General features: G+C 42.8%; 1 long non-coding RNA gene across 1 annotated transcript in view; it reads left to right on the top strand.

Annotated features, from left to right (window-relative positions):
* The first annotated feature begins 1,350 nt into the window (after positions 1–1,350).
* Positions 1,351–19,990, top strand: part of LOC307179733 — a 154,469-nt gene continuing 135,829 nt past the window's right edge. Inside the window, exon 1 of the long non-coding RNA XR_013825531.1 lies at positions 1,351–2,408. This is a non-coding gene — a long non-coding RNA (uncharacterized lncRNA). The remainder of the gene's footprint in view (positions 2,409–19,990) is intronic.

Genomic DNA, 19,990 nt, shown 5'->3' with positions numbered 1-19,990 from the left:
CAGGGGGCTGGTGGGGGGGCCCGAGGCCTTTGTCAAGGCCGCATTGTAGCTCAGCTTCTCTCCCATTCCCTCCTCATTCTGCTTCCCCCCTCTGCCTCACACAGGGGTTGTGTCCAAGACCTTTCTGTAATACACTTACTGCATACTAATCTCTGTTTCAGGGTCTGCTTCCAGGGAACCTGATCATAAAAATTCTCCTTTCTTAGTCTTATCAGGGAAGACAATCACAAACAAAACTAAAAAACAAAAAAAAATGATTTCATTAGTTACTAATGTAACAATACACTACATGGCCTCGTGCTTTAGCATGCCAAAGTCAAGCTCTCGTCTTCTTTGGTTGAGCTGCAAAAATGCGCCTGGCAGTCCAGTGGTTAGGACTCTGCTCTCTCACTGCCGAGGGCCCGGGTTCAATCCCTGGTCTTGGGAACTAAGATCCCACAAGCTGTGCAGTGCGGCCAGAAAAAAAAAAAAAAAGGTGGGTAGCACTCCAAACAACTGGGGAGAAGAACAGAGATTTAAACTTTTTTGCAGGAAAGAAATTTCTAGAATGGACCCACCACCAAGACGGGAACACTGGAGGCAGCTGCCTGTGGGGCTGAGGGCACAGACTGTAGACAGAGTGCCTTAGTTTGAATTCTTGCTCTACCATGAACTGTGGCACTGTGTCACACTCTCCTCATTTGCAAAAATGAGAATAATAGTACCTCCCCTATAAGGTTGGGAGATACTGAACACACAAACAGTGGCCAAACCATATGTAAAAACAGAACTCTGACCCACAATCCACAGCAGCTGGCCCAGGAAACCAACCCATTACCTACCGGAAGCCAGCGTACAATCTGCAAGTCAGGCTTGTGGGTATCAGACTGCTGTTTTCTAGCCAACAATCCAGGAAGCCAAACAATAAACCCTGTAACGGTTGGCCCCAAACAACCAGGACTTGATTGCTAACCTAATTTTTGTCCCTGCTTCCAACTTAGGACCAATTAGAGAAAACCAAACACGCCCCCTCGCCAATCACCTAGGATGCCCCCCTCCGACTTAGTCTTTCTGCAGATTCCGCCTGCCAGCAGCCTCCAGTCAGGGCGTACTTGAATTCATTCCTTTGTCCGCTGTAAAGCTTTCCCCCTCCTCTGCCTGCCTTCGAGTCTCTGCCAAACGCAAGTGAAGGTGGCTGCCTGCCTTGCTCCAGCAGGCTCCGGATAAATAACCGCTGCTTGCTCTCATTTTGGTGGTCTTGGTTTATTTCACAGTTATCCTGAGGTCCCGCAGAAACCTGATTTGTACTGTCACTGCAGACCCCAGCCTTCACCCAGGGTCAGTAGCCCCCACAGAGACCCCCGTCCCTTCTGCTGGAGGCTTGTCGAGTCCGGGAGGACATGGTCAGTCAGGACTGGGTCTGAACTCTGCTCTCCACGCGTTGTTTCTTGACTATTTGTTCTCAGGTTGGTACCGGGTTTCATTATCGGTTCCCATTTGTTTAGCATCCTTGGCGGTGTCAGGCCGTTCCTTTTCATCACACCTAGCTGTCTTTCGTGTTGCTGTTTTGTGTTGTGGTGTCTCAAAGTGTTTGTCCTAAGGAGAATCACCGTAGAACACACAGAACACATAAACCTGCTGTTTGAACCTACCACACAGACTTTGCAGATCTCACTGGACTGGCATCTCTTTGGACAAACTTTGTTGTGAATCACCAATAAAACCAGCTGAGGTTTTGCTTTCCACGTCCATTTTGGGTCCAGAGAGCTTGGCTTTCATGCAGAGAGAGTATGCTCTGGTTTATCCGTCTGCGGTCGGGGGTTAGGGGTACAAATTGTCAGGTCTACGTTTTCACTTTGCTGTGGTTTCAGTTACTTGGGGTCAACCGTGGTCTGAAAATATTTTTTTTTTTTTTTTTGGCGGTACGCGGGCCTCTCACCGTTGCGGCCTCTCCCGTTGCGGAGCACAGGCTCCGGACGCGCAGGCTCAGCGGCCATGGCTCACGGGCCCAGCCGCTCCGCGGCATGTGGGATCCTCCCGGACCGGGGCACGAACCCGCGTCTCCTGCGTCGGTAGGCGGACTCCCAACCACTGCGCCGCCGGGCAACCCCCCACCAGTTTTAAATCGAGCGCGGTTCTGAGAAGCGTGATGAAATCTCGCGGGATCCCACTTGGTCCCGCCCAGACGGAAGTCATCCCTTTGCCCAGCTCGTCCTGCCGTTTGTCCCTGAGCGCCTCACGGTATTGTAGTGCGTGTGTTCAAGTGACCCTGATTTTACTTAATAATGGCCTCAAAGCGCCAGAGTCATGACACTGGCAATTCAGATATGCCAAAGAGAAGCTGTAAAGTGCTTCCTTGAAGTGAAAAGATGAAAGTTCTCTGCCAAAGAAGGAAAGAAAATCATATGCTGAGGTTGCTGAGATCTACGGTAAGAACGAATCTTCTCTCTGTGACATTGTGAAAGGAAAAAGAAATTCATGTTAGATTTACTGTTGCACCTCAGAGTACAAAAGTTATGGTCGCAGTTAAAGACCAGTTAAAATTATCTTAAAGATGGAAAAGGCATAAATTTGTACAATATTTTGAGAGAGACCATATTTACATAACTTTTTATTACAGTATATCGTTATAATTGTCCTATTTTATTATTATTGTTGTTAGTCTTATTGTGCCTAATCTATAAATTAAACTTGATCATAGGTATGTACGTTCAGGGAAAAACGTAGTATGTGTAGGGTTTAGTACTATCCATGGTTTCGGGCATCCACGGGAGTCTTGTACTTGCAGATAAGAGGGGACTATCGTATGTTCATGCCGACCGTCGCCACATTTCATGGGGTTGTCTAAGTCTAAATCCTCTGCTTTGCCAGGAAAAACTCCTACATCTTCTATGTGCTCTTATCAAAATAATAATTCTTATGCTTCTCTTTCTAAATGGCATAACTTTACCGGGGTTTATTTGGGCCTTTGGTGGCCACTCAGGGAACGTTTGATTTGAACAAAATTGTTCATTGAAGAGGTGCTTTAGAAAAGAAAAGGGAAAAGGTTTCAAAGGCCCAGTGGGCTGCGTTGTTTGGATTGGTACGCAGAGGCCTCCCCAGAAATATTCTGAGTAAAAAACTGCTTCATTAAAAGATTCTTTGGCCAAGGCTATAGAGCAATTGGACAAACGTAAGCAAAACAACTAGACTCACTCCCCTGGTAACCCACCCACTCTTGTTTTCCTCCCTGTATCCTCCAGCCCTCTTGCCCCTTAACCTTCTGATCTCTCTCCTTTTGCCCATGTCCAGACTCTACCTTTTTCCAGCAGTGCTCCTAAAAACCCCAAATGTCGGTTGCTTCTGAAGATCCATCCTTCCCATGAGCCAGGTACGAAAGCAACTGTAGAATGTCAGCTTTGGATCTGAGTTACATTAAGAGCTACACTGAAAGATTTCCCTAAACCCAAACATGACTAGAAAATATTCACAGAAGAATTTAGAATTCTTTTGGGTGCATAGGACCCAGGGTTATCTGACTTGCGTCAGCTTGTACACATGTTAGGTGGAGGCTCAGATGCTAAATTCTGAATGGCTAAAGCTGATTGGACTAACTCAGAACCCCGGGTCCTGTTGGGATCTGTAGGATCCCTCTTTTCACAATAAACCTCAAGGTCCAAAAAGGGCTAGAAAATTAGGTCAAAGTCTCTTAAACCCATACTTGAAACATTTCCAATAAAAACTGATTGAACCGCAAGTCAGTCAGGCAAACAGAAAGATGAAACTGTAGAAGAGTTTTGGGATAGACTAGAAAATACCTTCCAACAACATTTGAACGTTAAAGAAGGTGCTGATGGAACAGCATCCTTGCATCTCATTTTGTTAGGAGATGAACCTAGAATTGGAGACTTAACTTAAAAGCAGAAATTAGAAAATGTGATGGTTGATTTTACGTGTCAGCATGACTGGGCCGTGGGGTGCTCAGATGTCGGTCATTGTTCTGGGTGTGTCTGTAAGGGTGTTTCCAGATGAGACGAACATTGGAATCGATAGACTAAGTAAAGCAGGCGGTCCTCCTAGTGTGAGTGGGCCTCATCCAGTTAAGAGCCTGAATAGAACAAAAAGACTCCCTCCTGTAGGAAGGAATGGCTCCTGCCTGACTGCCTTCGAGGTGGGACAGCCATTTCTTTCCTGTCTTTGAACTTGAACTGAAACACTGTTTCTTTTGGGGTTTTGAGCTTGCTGGCATTTGAACTGGAACTATGTCATCAGCTCTCCTGGGTCTTCAGCGTACTGACAGCAGGTCTGGGGACTTGTCAGCCTCCATAATCACATGTGCCAATTCATTACAATCTTTCTCTCTGTCTCTCTCTCTTCATATATATGATCTAGATATGTAGATGTATAGATAAAGATATTGATAAATCCTATTGGTTCTGTTTCTCTGGAGAACCCTGTCTAATACAGAATGGGAAATATCTCCTTTAGCTGAACAACACCACCTGACAGAATATTCCAAAAGGGCTTTAGAACAAAAAGTTTGTGAGACACAAACTTGTGGCACTGCAGATTAAACAGCTTGGTGGTCCCACTCCCCAGCCAATCACCTACTGACAAAAACATTTGTAGATAGTGTGAACAGAAAGGACACTGGGAAAAAAATTGTTCCATCCTATGAAAGAAAAACCAAGACAAAGAAAAATCCCTCAATTCGCATCAATGAAGGTGCTCTATGAATGGAAAAAGCACCCTATTGATTCCTGGTAGACGTAGATTGATTTCTCATCTATTCCTGGTAGTATGGGTGCTACTCTTTCTGGATTAAGACCTGTAACCCTTTGCTAACGCTTTTTTTAAAATTTTATTTTTTAAATTTATTTCTACTGGTGTAAAATTACTTTACAATGGTGTGTTAGTTTCTGCTATACAATGAAGTGAATCAGCTATATGTATACCTATATCCCCTCCCTCTTGGACCTCCCTCCCAACCCCCCCATCCCACCCATCTAGGTTGTCACAGAGCACCAAGCTCCCTGTGCTATACAGCAGGTTCACACTAGCTATCTGTTTTACACATGGTACTGCATTTATGTCAAACCTAATCTCCCAATTTGTTCCACCCTCCCCTTCCCCTCCGTGCCCACATGTCCATTCTCTATGCCTACGTCTTTATTCCTGCCCTACAAACAGGTTCATCTGTACCATTTTTCTAGATTCCACATATATGCATTAATATACAATATTTGTTTTTCTCTTCCTGGCTTACTTCACTCTGTATGACAGTCTCTATGTCCATCCACATCTGTACAAATGACCCAATTTTGTTCCTTTTTATGGCTAATATTCCATTGTATATATGTACCACATCTTCTTTATCCATTCATCTGTTGTTGGACATTTAGGTTGTTTCCATGTCCTAGCTATTGTAAATAGTGCTACAGTGAACATTGGGGTATATGTGTCCTTTTGAATTATTGTTTTCTCAGGGTATATGCCCAGTAGTGGGATTGCTGGGTCATATGGTAGTTCTATTTTTAGTTTTTTAAGGAACCTCCATACTGTTCTCCATAGTGGCTGTATCAATTTACATTCCCACCAACAGTGCAAAAGGGTTCCCTTTTCTCCACACCGTCTGCAGCATTTATTGTTTGTAGATTTTTTGATGATGGCCATTCTGACCGGTGTGAGGTGATACCTCATTGTAGTTTTGATTTGCATGTCTCTAATAATTAGTGATGTTGAGCATCTTTTTATGTGCCTCTTGGTGTCTTCTTTGGTGAAATGTCTGTTTAGGTCTTCTGCCCATTTTTTAATTGGGTTGTTTGTTTTTTTAATATTGAGCTCCATGAGCTGTTTGTGTATTTTGGAGATTAATCCTTTGTCCGTTGCTTCATTTGCAAATATTTTCTCCCATTCTGAGGGTTGTCTTTTTGTCTTGTTTATGGTTTCCTTTGCTGTGCAAAAGCTTTTAAGTTTCATTAGGTCCCATTTGTTTATTTTGTTTTTATTTCCATTACTTTAGGAGGTGGGTCAAAAAAGATCTTGCTGTGGTTTATGTCAAAGAGTGTTTTTCCTACATCTTCCTCTAAGAGTTTTATAGTGTCCAGTCTTACATTTAGGTCTTTTTTTTTTTTTTTTTTTTTTGCGGTACGCGGACTTCTCACTGCTGTGGCCCCTCCCGTTGCGGAGCACAGGCTCCGGATGCGCAGGCTCAGCAGCCATGGCTCACGGGCCCAACCGCTCCGCGGCATGCGGGATCCTCCTGGACCAGGGCACGAACTGGTGTCCCCTGCATGGGCAGGTGGACTCTCAACCACTGCGCCACCAGGGAAGCCCACATTTAGGTCTTTAATCCATTTGGAGTATATTTTTGTGTATGGTGTTAGGGAGTGTTCTAATTTCATTCTTTTACATGTAGCTAGCTGTCCAGTTTTCCCAGCAACACTTATTGAAGAGGCTTTCTTTTCTCCATTGTATGTTCTTGCCTCCTTTGTCATAAATTAGGTGACCATAGGTGCGTGGGTGTATCTCTGGGCTTTCTATCCTGTACCATTGATCTATATTTCTGTTTTTGTGCCAGTACCATACTGTCTTGTTTACTGTAGCTTTGTAGTATAGTTTGAAGTCTGGGAGCCTGATTCCTCCAGCTCCGTTTTTCTTTCTCAAGGTTGCTTTGGCTATTTGGGGTCTTTTGTGTTTCCATACAAATTGTAAAATTTTTTGTTCTAATTCTGTGAAGAATGCCATTGGTAGTTTGATAGGGATTGCATTGAATCTGTAGATTGCTTCAGGTAGTATAGTCATTTTCACAATATTGATTCTTCCAATCCAAGAACATGGTATATTTCTCCATCTGTTTATGTCATCTTTGATTTCTTTCATCAGGGTTTTATAGTTTTCTGAGTACAAGTCTTTTGCTTCCTTAGGTAGGTTTATTCCTAGGTATTTTATTCTTTTTGTTGCAGTGGTAAATGGGAGTGTTTCCTTAATTTCTCTTTCTGATTTTTCATTGTTAGTGTATAGGAATGCCAGAGATTTCTGTGCATTAATTTTGTATCCTTCAACCTTACGAAATTCATTACTTAGTTCTAGTAGATTTCTGGTGGCATCTTTAGGATTGTCTATGTATAGTATCATGTATATATAGTATCATACAAACAGTGACAGTTTTACTTCTTCTTTTCCAATTTGTATTCCTTTTATTTCTTTTTCTTCTCTGATTGTTGTGGCTAGAACTTCCAAAACTGTGTTGTATAAGAGTGGCGAGAGTGGACATTCTTGTCTTCTTCCTAATCTTAGTGGAAACGCTTTCAGTTTTTTACCATTGAGTATGATGTTTGCTGTGGATTTGTCGTATACGGACTTTATTGTGTTGAGATAGGTTCCCTCTATGCCCATTTTCTGGAGAGTTTTTAATCATAAATCGATGTTGAGTTTTGTCAAAAGCTTTTTCTGCATCTATTGAGATGATCATATGGTTTTTATTCCTTAATTTGTTATTGTGGTGTATCACACTGATTGATTTGCATATATTGAAGAATCCTTGCATCCCTGGGATAAATCCCACTTGATCATGGTGTATGATCCTTTTAATGTGTTGTTGGATTCTGTTAGCTGGTATTTTGTTGAGGATTTTTGCATCTGTGTTCATCAGTGATATTGGTCTGTAATTTTCTTTTTTTCAGATATCTTTGTCTGGTTTTGGTGTCAGGTGGCTTCGTAGAATGAGTTTGGAAGTGTTCCTCCCTCTGCTATATTTTGGAAGAGTTTGAGAAGGATGGGTGTCTGTTTTTCTGTAAATGTTCGATAGAATTTGCCTGTGAAGCCATCTGGTCCTGGGCTTTTGTTTGTTGGAAGATTTTTAATCACAGTTTCAATTTCAGTGCTTGTGATTGGTCTGTTCATATTTTCTATTTCTTCCTGGTTCAGTCTCGGAAGGTTGTGCATTTCTAAGAATTTGTCCATTTCTTCCAGGTTGTCCATTTTATTGGCATAGAGTTGCTTGTAGTAATCTCTCATGATCCTTTGTATTTCTGCAGTGTCCTGGACTTCTGTTTTTTGGAAGACTTTTAATTACAGTTTCAATTTCATTACTTGTGATAGGTTTGTTTATATTTTCTAATTCTTTCTGGTTCAATCTTGCAAAATTGTACCTTTCCAAGAGTTTGTCCATTTCTTTGTGGTTTTACATTTTAGCTAAACCTTTTCTTCAGAGTGAACATAGCATACAGTGGTGGATATTTCACATCCCTCACAGATTTTCCCTCTCTCCCATCCCTCAACTGTAACACTTGGGCCTTTGATTGAAAAACATCTTTTCCTGCTCTGTGATACCACCTCTGAAAATTTAATAAGGGGAGATTTACCCAGAAAATAAAATAATATTAAGTGCACACCAAAGGGACTATTTCTTGAAGTTCCAGAGGTTCTTCTATTCACAATCCAGTTGGGACTGCTCCGGATATACCTTTGCGTCCTCCATTATATTTAACCTACGCCCCAGATAAGGAACTCACTGCTGTACCTGATGCTCTATGGGCTAAATATTACACTGACATTGGCAAAATAATAGGATCAGGACCTCTAAAAGTTCAGATAGATGCTACCAAACTGTTACCTAAAACCTCCTCAATATCCCTTGAAACCAGAAGCAAAGGACAGAGCAAACATCCAAAGGTCTTCTCATGCTCTGCACTAGCCCTTGTAACATTCCTGACCATAATGCTCTGTAAGACACCAAAAGCATGAGGATATTGATTTGTACAAGGTCTCGGTTCTGTCAGAATTGTTTTCTGTAACTTCTTGGTGGTACCTAACCCAAACACCATCCTGTGCTCAACTCCTCCTGAAGCCACGTGCTTCCCTGTGGGGGATATTTGCTCGGCCTTTCTCAGTGTGCCTCTACCCAGGAGAGTCAACTCCTTTTTGCCCTCACCTGGAGAGGACAATATAGCTGGACAGTCATGCCCCAAGGGCTCACTCCCACTTTTCCCAGACCCTCAATCAAAATGTAAAAGATCTAATTTCTCTTGTGATTCTGTTTTGATATAATATGTAGATGATTTTCTACTTTGTTCAGAGAACAAGGAAGCCTATGAAAAGGATTCCATTTACTTGTTGTCAGCCTTAGCAGAAAGGGACAAAAAGTTTCAAAAGATAAATTACAATTTTGTCAGAATACATTTCATTATTTAGGGCATTAACCTCTCTAAAGAGGGAAAAATACTCTCTCCTCATAGACTAAAGGCTATCCAAGCTTATCCTAGATCCCTCCAAAATGACAATTGAGAAGATTTTTGGGTTTAACTGAATATTGCAGATCTATTGATATATTTAATTTAGTCCCAAACTGCATCTGTCAGATATATAAATTTCATCACAATACATTCAAATACATAGGGTCTTCTTTTCTTTTCTTTCCTCTTTTCTTTTTTCTCTTTTCTCCTCCCTCCCTCCCTCCCTCTCTCCCTCCCTCCCTCCCTTCCTTCCTCCTCCCCCCCTTGTGTTCTCTCTCTCTTTCTCTTTCCCTTTGGTGACTTACTTTCTGTAGCCCTGAGTTCTCCTGCCCCAATCTGGATAGATTCTCTCCAAAATGGTTTCCGAATGCTGGTTTTCCTTTTATTATCATCCTCGAAGTTCTTTTTGCCTCTTTCCTGTGTTGGATTCCATGCCTTCTTCTTTCTCAGTTTACTCCCATACTTGGTCAAGTGCATCCTCCAGAAACTTCTAGAAGAAGGATACATGTCAGTTAATTTTTTTAGATTTTGTGTGTTTGAGCATGTTTCATTCTACCGTTTTACTTGAATGGTTTCAACTATATATTAGTCTGCTCAGGAGGCGGTAACAGGACACCGCAGACTGGGTGGCTCAAACAACAGATGTGTATTTCCTCTGATTCTGGAGGCTAGAAGTCTGAGATCAAGGTTCCAGTTGCTTCTGCTTCTGTTGAGAAGTCTTCCTGGCTTGCAGACAGCTGCCTCCTTGATGTGTCCTCATATGGACTTTTCTTGGTGCAGAAAGAGAGCCAGCGAGCTCTCTAGGTCTCTTCTTAGAAGGACACTGATCCTATGGGATCAGGTCCGACCCTTATGACCACATTTACCCTTACTTCCTTAGAGGCTCTGTCTCTAAATATAGTCACATTAGGGAATAGAGCTTCAGCATATGAATTTTGGGGGGACAAAAACATTCAGCTCATAACATATGTACATGTGTTTTCCTACGTTAGAAATATTTTTCCTTGGAATTTTGAAGGCAATTCTCCATTATCTTCTAGTTTTCAGTGCTGTTGAGATGTCTGAAATCGTCCCCATTACTGAACCTTTGTATTGAAGTGTTTTGTCTTTCTGGATGCTTTCAAGATCTCATCCCCAGGTTTCTGAAATTTCATGATGATGTGCTTTAGTGTGTTTTCTCATTCACTTCTGTTGGGTAGTTTATGGACATTTTCATTTGAGAAATTCATATTCTTCAGTTTAATATCTTCAGGGATATTAACATATTTTCTCTTAGATAATTCCCTCTCTCTTTCTTCTTTTTTAAAGAGGTCCTGTTTTTCTGATATAAATATCCTGATCTGAGATGTTAGTTTTTTTACTAAGCTTTATTTCCCATATCATTTCTTTGTCTTCCCAATCTGTCTGTTGTATTTTGGTTTTTGTAGGTACAGCTCTGAGGCAAAGCATGATAGCTGTACTGTTCTTCCTACTACATGAAGGCAACTACCTCTGACTATACTTGGAATAAGAACGAAAAACAATTGCTGTGTGCTCACTCATCGCCGGGGGCTGTGCTAGGTTACTCCAGTGATATGACGCCACATCGGAATTGCAGCAGTGATCGCCATCACTAACTGCTGCTGTGTGTGATAGTCTAGAGTCCTCTTTGCGCCCTCTCTGGCTTTTCCACTGGGCAAAAACTGTAAGTGTTAAATTGTGTTGTGTTACGAATACCATCCCTGGTTTCGAAAGTAGTCAAATTCATAAAAACAAAGTAGAATAGTGGTTGCGAGGGTTGGGGGGGGATGGGGAGTTGTTTAGTGGGTGCCACTTCAGTTTTGCAAGATGAAAAAGCTCTGCAGATTTGTTATACAATAATGTGAATATACTTAACACTACTGAACTGTACACTTAAAAGTGGGTAAGATGGGGGCTTCCCTGGTGGCGCAGTGGTTGGGAGTCCGCCTGCCGATGCAGGGGACGCGGGTTCATGCCCGGGTCCGGGAGGATCCCGCATGCCGCGGAGTGGCTGGGCCCGTGAGCCATGGCCGCTGGGCCTGCGCGTCCGGAGCCTGTGCTCCGCAATGGGGGAGGCCGCAGCAGTGAGAGGTCCGCGTACCGCAAAAACAAACAAAAATATCTTTTAAAAAAAGTGGGTAAGATGGTTAATTATATGTTATGTGGTTTTTACCATAATTTTTTAAACAATTAAAAAAAAAAGAATACCATCTCTTACATTTCTCACATGCTTGATTTTGGAACAAATTGCTGCAGTTACACCAGGGACGTGATATGGTGTTTGGTTTACTATCTTGGAAAAGCTTAAATTCTGCCCTTCCTATCCAAATAACCTGTACTTCACAGGCCAGGGAACCCAAGTGGAGATTCTGCTGGTTACTACATATATCTATTCCCACTCTGCATTCTGGGATTAGGGAAATAACCATAGATAGAATGGGTCTCTGGTCGCATTGGACAGTCCATTTGGGCCAAGACTCCATTTACCCCAGGATCTCTTTAAGCCTGTACTCTGCCTGGTGGACCACAGTGGAATCTTGGATCTCTGGAGAATAGGGTCACTTCAGAGCCCATATCTAGTAACTCCAGAAGATTTGGTATTTTACCTTTCCCAATGTCCAGTTATTCTCTTAAATGGCTGTAGGCACCTCTAGGGAATCCTTCGATGATTTATGGTGCATATCTGTGACTGCATTACAGGATCCTTCCCCAAAGTTCTTGCTTATTAGCCAAGGAATTCTGGGTCTTTGAACTTATTTAGGTGTGGGAACTATTTAAGAGGCTGTTAACTCCTCATTACAACAACTTGAGTTAGGTGTCTTCCCAGCAGACCTAGACTTTTTCTACCTATAAATGCAGAGCAGCATCCTTTATATTCTGGGGATTTCATGATCAATTAGATGATCCTCCAGAGTCCTGTGAATCTAAACCCTCTGATAACACTTGGCCTTTGTGGCTTATTGTGGTAATTGTGCTCACCTTGTCTGTGCTGGCAAAGGCTGCCATCTGTCTTCTACTGTTCAGGGATCCCATCATTTCCACTGAAACCAGCGAGCACAGTTCCATTGTGGCATCTCCCCCGATTTCCAGTGGCGTATAGAGGATAGCTACCACAGAGCTTCTCAGATACGCTGGGTACCCGCTTCCCCCCCAATAAATATCTTCCCATCTCATCAATGACTGTCTTAATTTCCTAATGTCTTGGTGAAGAGTGTGTCCTCTGGTCCTTTTAGAGGCTAAGATTAGGATAGGGGTGGCTGAGTAGGTTGGTCCTAATAGATCCGGTCCCACGTTTCCATCTCATTGAGGCTTTGGATTCCTTCTGCAGTAAACCAGAGAATTTTTGGCATTTTAACCTCATTGACTACTTGTCACTGTTGAGTCCAGGCTTCAGTTAACCAGTCCAGTAGATTGTTAACACTATTCCCGGGCGCTGAAGCCAATTCATGAAATTCTAATTCCTGGGGAAGTGTACCCTTGTCAGTAAATGCAGTCCAGTCAAGCTTTATATTTCAGTTCTCCTGGTGTCACACTCTTCAGATCACTTGCATTTGTGCTATTCAGAATCCTGGAGCAGACACTGTGCTTTGTCTGGGTTCTGTTAGTGGTGAACGCCCGTTATGAATGTGAAGGCAAGAAATGTTTGTAGGGCTGGGTCCTGAGGAGAAGAAGCATTTATTTATTTATTTATTTTTGCGGTACGCGGGCCTCTCACTGTTGTGGCCTCTCCCGTTGCGGAGCACAGGCTATGGACGCGCAGGCTCAGCAGCCATGGCTCACGGGCCCAGCCGCTCCGCGGCATGTGGGATCTTCCCGGACCGGGGCACGAACCCGTGTCCCCTGCATCAGCAGGCAGACTCCCAACCACTGCGCCACCAGGGAAGCCCCAGAAGCATTTATTTTTAAAGCAGGTGCAGGAACAGTCACTGAATTTATTTTCTCCCTCGGAAGGGGTTGACTCCACTCTTAAGGAAGGTTCAACATTCTCAGCCTCATTTCTGACTGCTCAGGTGACCCCCTCCCGTACCTCAGGTTCCCACTCCTTCTCCACCAGCTGATAACTGTATCTTGGTGCAGAGACATGGTGGGACTGAGACTTCTAGGTTTTATAACTGACGTCTCCTAAGATCAGGCTTGCGGTACCCAGCCGTATCTTCTCTGTGACTGCGTAGGATAAGACACTCTATAAATCCTGCCATAGAATCTCTCTGTTTTTCCACTTGTGTTTGGAGTTGGATTATCAGAAACTCCAGTTTCTTCTTTTCTCTGTGTGCGCGCTCTAGGGCCATCAGAAGCCAGCTGACCCCACTTTATCTTTATCATCAATCCCATTAATTTTATTAGCATGATTGTTACCATAGCAGTGATAAGTCCCAGACAGTTTCCTTCTCAACAACTTGCCAACCTGTAGGGCATCCCATGCCCTGTGATAATTTCAGTAACTGTGATGCCAACACTTGCCATGCGTGACTTGAATCCCATTTTCTCTTAACAAGCTATCTGTGAACTTTTCAAATCCCAGAATTGTACTTTACAGTCTTTTTCCTAGGACCGCTCCAGGCAACAATTACTTTATCAGTCAGGATCCTGTGAGAAGACAAATGGTACCTCAAACTAGTCATTTTCAGGAGGGTTTAATAATGGATTGTTTGCCCAGGTGTAGATGAGGTTTAAGGGAGCCGAGAGAGGATAATGTAGTACTGTGGGTTAGTAATTGTGGGGAGCTGATGCCATCGTGGCCTGAAGAGGCACGGGGAAGAGGTGGTTACTGGAACCCAGAGAGGGAGGCTCTGGGGAGAAGGCTGCCAGGTAGAGCTCCCCCTTTGGGAGAGGATGAGGCAGCCCGTCAGAGCGACTGGGAAGGGAGGGAGTTGAGGGGGACGGGAGAGACTTCACTTCTTCTCTCCTCTGATTTCAGCCCGATGCTTCTGTTGGCTAAATCCTACCAGGAGCCAGAAGGCAATCACTAATGCAGTCTCTTCCAGCCGAACACCTGGGGCCCACATTGGGGTGGAGAAAGGTTGAGAGTCAATATAAGAGCGCACATAGAAGATAGCCAGCATCACATGGTCTAAAATACTGGCCTGCCTGGCAGAAATCATTGTCAGAGTTCTCCTGGGTTTATGATATATATGTGCTATTCTGTGCTGTCTGGTTTAGTGAATGTACATAAACCTATGAGTCATTTTCTGTTTCAGTTGATATATGTCCCTTGAAGAAAGTTCTGTAAGGAAGTAGTGGTCTTATTTCTCAGGAGTTCCAGATAAAGCCTCACTTATTCCACTTTTATTAGAGAAATAATTAACTTCCAAAATAAAAATAAATAATCTTTGATTCTTCCAAATAGCAAAAACCAAAAATGATAATAGTAATAATCACAACTAAAAGGAATTACTTCAATTTTGTAACCTGGAAGGTTCTCAGTAATGAGGTGATGGGGTTAGAGAGAAGAGATGCTTTTTTTTAAAAATATAAATTTATTCATTTATTTTTGGCTGCACTGGGTCTTCGTTGCTGCGTGTGGACTTTTCTCTAATTGCGGCGAGCGGGGCTACTCTTCACTGTGGTGTGCGGGCTTCTCATTGTGGTGGCTTCTCTTTGTTGCAGAGCACGGGCTCTGAGCGTGTGGCCTTCAGTAGTTGCAGCACGCAGGCTCAGTAGTTGTGGCTCGTGGGCTCTAGAGCACAGGCTCAGTAGTTGTGGTGTACAGGCTTAGTTGCTCCACGGCATATGGGATCGTCCTGGACCAGGGATTGAACCCATGTCCCCTGCATTGGAAGGCAGATTCTTAACCACTGCACCATCAGGGAAGTCTGAGACACATTTTAAAGATAAGAAGATTGTTAGGCTTTGGAGACTGGATTGAGGGGAGTGTTGGGGAAGGAAACAATTTCCCTCTACCCTTTCTGGGTTCTTCTGGCTGGTGTATGAATTAAATTAACTTGAGACAAGTTAACAGGAGAAAATCAGATTTAATGATGTATGTATGGAGAATCTGCGCAAACATGGGAGATTCCAAAAACAGTCAGGCAAAATGAGGTATATATAGTAAGTCCCCTGCATACGAATGAGTTCCGTTCTGAGAGCATGTTCATAAGTCCCATTTGTTTGTAAGTCCAACAAAGGTACCCAACTAATATAATTGGCTATATAGTATTGTACTATAACAGGTTTATAATACTTTTCACACAAATAATACATAAAAAACAAGCACAAAAAATAAAACATTTTTAATCTTACAATACCTTGAAAAGTACAGTAGTACAGTACAACAGCTGGCATTCAGGGGCACCTTTGCATCTTTGAAAGTTCACAACTTGAAGGTTCATATGTAGGGGACTTAGTGTATGTCATTCTGGACTAAGGAGAAGGGGACAGGGGTATGGGACTTCAAAAGGAAGGAAGGCAAGTCACAGGAAGATGAAAAAAGAGGAAATGTTTGGTAAACACACGTTTGCTGGGCCATGTAGAAACAATGGGACACAGAGAAAAATTGTAACACACGCAGTTTGCTAGGTTCTTCTGTGTCTACCACAGCTATTTCCTATTATACTACAGATGGCTCTCTGCCTGGGATGGGTCCCCTATCTAAATTCTTTTAGGCAGTTAAGAGGGAAGAGGTAAAAGTTATTCCTGAACCTTTTTTTTTTTTTTAAACAACAAGCCTACAATAATCCTCATGCCAAAGAGACAGATTTTGGGGTGGCAAATTTTGCTTCCCTACAGGAGGAACTCTCCCTTCGGTGAATTGTTGGATGGTGGTGGTTTTTTTTGGCCGAGCTGCTTGTGAGATCCTAGTTCCCTGACCAGGGATCGAACCCAGGGCCCCTGCAGTGGAAGCAAGTCCTAACCTCTGGACCAGCAGGGAATTCTCTGGATGGTGGTGTTTTAACCAAGGCAGGGAATCCTGGAGGTGTTGTAGGATTGGATTGGGGAGCTACTCAGTTGTGTCTAGGCTGAGTTCGGAGGTACTTCTGAGACATGCAGGTAAAAATACAAAGGAGACAGGCTATGGGAATTAAGGAGAGAGTTCCAACCTGGGGATGCAGATTTGCGTCCTGGGCTTGGAGGTGTTTCTGTGACTTGGATAGAGGTGGTCCTGATGCTAATTCTCTTTGAAACATCCTAGCGATATGACAAACCAGAAAAATCATGTATCTCAGGGGAGAGGAGGTAACATTCCACTTGTGCTCAGGAGCCAACGGGGGCTGGGAGGATACCTGGCCACCCTCACCTGGTTCACGGTTTTGTCTTGGGCTGGCCCACACAGTGGTTCCTGAATAAATGTAGTTTCACGGGGCTCAGAACTAGGTTCACTGTGACTCATTTTCTGTGACAGGGTGTGGAGACCAGAAAGTGCTGGCCACCTGCCTCCCTCCTGGGAATGTGAGTAGCTGAGGCTTTTCTGACTTTTGTCATGTTAAACGGTGCCTGCCAGTGCCTGGAATCCAGGAGGCTTGTACTTAATTTGTGAAAGAAAAGGGCAACTCACTCCCCTTTTCCGGGCTGCTCTTAAAGAACTCAAGCTTTCCTAAATGGTTCCCAAGGGAACCCCTTCAGGCTCCATCTGAAATTCATCGTTATTTCTGAATTACTCCTTTCAAACTAGTTCCCATTTCCTGGGGAGAAGCAGCCCTTTGCCTATTTGATGCTTGTTTTTTGGGGGTCCTGCATGGATTTCTTCTATTTGTTAGGGCTCTGACGGCAGCATAAGCTAAGGTTCTCTCAGATCTTGGTAAGTAGCCAGAATCCACATCTTTCAAACCCACCAATTGTTTAGTAGCCTGTTTATATCGACCCAACCTCCAAACGTTCCCAGGGTAATGGCCACAGGGAATGGAATTGAAACAGGAGGGAAGGGGGCAGGGCACAGCCTTTAAAAGAATGGCATAGCCATAGTACATGACAAAGACTAGTGAGAAACAACTAGGTCCAAGATGGCGGAAGACTTGACTTCCAGTAGACCTTGAGCCTCATTATATGCTCATTGTAATACATTAGCATCTAAGTGACACACCCACCAGCACCATGACAGTTCTGAGGCTAACCATAAAAGGCCAGAAAGTGGGTAGTGGCCCAATTCCTGGAAATCCCTGCCTCTTCCCCCAAATAGTTGGAATAATACTCCCACTCCTTATCCTATGAAATTACCCAGCCCATAAAAACTGACCACACCGTATTTTGAAGCATCTTGCCTCTTGCCTTCCGAGATGGCCCACACTCTGTCTGTGGAGTGTGTTCCTCTCTAAATAAATCTGATTCTTACCTGTCACTTCGCCTGTGCATTCTTTCGCGATGAAGAATGAACCTTAAATTCGCCGGGAACAGAATGAGAAGAGAATCCATCTGCAGAACAAGCATCCATTTCACTTTCCACTCAGGGTCACCAGAAGGGCTTTGGGACTTATCTCTCCTGGGATGCATGCTTCGGTCTGTGAGCTGATTTCCGAGAAGAGCCTTTACCGGCTGTGATGCTGCTCAGGCCATCTGCTTTAAGGTTTCATGTGCTCTACCCTTACAGAACCGGAATTTGTGATCTCTCACAGTACAGGGCTTGAGGTCACCTTGTTGTTTGAGAGCAGCAAGCAGAGAAAACAATAGCTTTGTTCCTTAGGGCCGTGATCGATAATAGCTTTCAATAACATTGACAATGAAAAAGGCTTTGGTTGGACAGACTTCCTAAGGAGCTTCCTTTTTAAAAATTTTATTTTTTTAATTAATTGTTTTATTGGAGTATAGTTGATTTACAATGTTGTTAGTTTCTGCTCTACAGCAAAGTGAATCAGCCATACATATACATATATCCACTTCTAAGGAGCTTCTTTCAAAGAGGCCACAGAAAGAAATGAGGGAGTGGGGAATCCAGAACCTTCCTTATTTTAGCTTGTTGTAGCAAGGAGATGGTGATCTATCCTTCAGGCCTTTCCCTGTGGCTAAGAAAGGCTGCTAGTGGAGTGTTACTATGATGGGCTTTCCAGGGGAGCTCCTGTTGTATCTTTAGTTACAAGAAGTAGAGTTTCCTATATTTTCTTATACCCCAAATCCATCAACATTTTCTCTGAGGCGACAGCAAGCACTGGAGGATGATAGAGGTCGATTTTCCTTTTTGTCAGAAGCTCTGGTTCATGATTAGTCACTACCTTTTTAGGTAATACAAGAAGGCTTGACTTTAATAAAATATCTTAACAAGTAAACATGGAAATTTACCAATGGTGTAAATTAGGGGCATGACTATATCACAATTTATAGGTCTTTGTTTAAAAAAAAAGTTTCTCTTGTGAGATCCCCTAAAATGGCTTAATTATTTGAATACAGACAAGGAGTTATTTCGATTTTGATACTCATCTTGTAAAAGAATAAAGTATATACTTTTAAGCCAAAAAACAAAAACGTTGTCTAACTATTCGTTGATTGTAAGGGCATCAGTATTGAAACAGTAACTTCATTATTTTATGCCCAGTCCTCTGGTGTCTAAAACGTAAGTTTTATGTTAACTAGCTAACAGGTTGTAAATAAAATTACTTTTCCTAGGTTCCTTCAACAGTCATAGTTCAAACGGTGGTGTTTTCTTCATTGGCAGGCTTAAAGGTCCTATTTCCAGTGTATGACTGACTTACTAGGAAGTAGCTGAAGCCAAATACTGAATGTATTTGCACTGATCTGCGGTAGGTGAGAGGGTTGCCTGTAAGTAACTGTATGTCTGTGTGTCCATTCATGGAACAGGTGGGAAGAACCCAGCTATGTGAAGACACCCAGCAGAACAAAGATCATGATCGTCTTATGACAGATACTTCTTTGCAACTAAATGGGAAATAAGGAAAGTGTTGAGTTTGTGGATGTACCTGCTAGTTGATAAGAGTTGGTAGAGGATTATTCCTGTGTCTGTTTAGGCTATGTTCACATGGTCATGTGACTTGATGCACAGAAGGTTTGTTGTTCGGAGAGGCTGTCAGAGTATCTTTTTTCCTGTCTCACAGGACAGGCTCCCACGAGAAGACTCCCTTCTAATATATGTCCCTTAGAAATGACTTCATCTGCCACATGAAGGGAGACTTTTTATATTTGCCTTGGAGTTTCCATTAGAGTCCTAGAAAAACTCTGAAAGGGGTCTAAAGCTAATGCAAATCTCTTCTCTTGAGAAGTTTTGGTTACCATAAGTTATCTAGGACAATGAGTTGAAGAGACATTGCTTACATGGAAAAAAAAGTCTGATTTATTGATGAAGAAGAGAGAACTATAATGAGTATTGAGTGAGATAAAAAATAATACTCATTGCACTCAGTATTGGAAGAAGAAATAGAATAAATAACATCCGAAAATGTTTTGCATTTGTCAGAAGCTAAAATGTTGATAGGCACAGTGTAACGATACAACTGAAGCTGGTGGTGGGGTTTAAATATTTTGCAGCAGTGTGCGCGTACGTGAGTGTGTGTGCGTGTGTGCATGCATGTCTGTGTGTGTGATTGTACATGGTGAGTCGGGTGGGTAGAGTTTGAGGCTATAGGTTAAGAAAAAAATAAAACGCCACTGGATTTTCTCCCCAGGAAGCTTTGCCGATGTGATTGAAGAATTGATTTATTTTTCACTTTTCAGTGGTGATACCCACTTTTCTTTAAACGTGATCCAGTTTCTACTTGCTATTCTTATAGAGAATTAAGGTTTAATTCCTGATCTTAGCTGTTGGATAAATGTGCTGTTAACCCTCCTGTTTTATAGAGTCAGGCCCACCAGCAGCCCCTAACAGCTTTTCTCCCTAACTCTCCTTTGATGTCCTGAACTCACAGTGTGCTGTGTGT

This window comes from Stenella coeruleoalba (assembly GCF_951394435.1).
Source record: "Stenella coeruleoalba genome assembly, chromosome: 21".
NCBI lineage: Eukaryota > Metazoa > Chordata > Mammalia > Artiodactyla > Delphinidae > Stenella > Stenella coeruleoalba.
The sequence above is the reverse complement of the archived record's forward strand: the minus strand, read 5'-3'. Positions and strand labels throughout refer to the sequence as shown.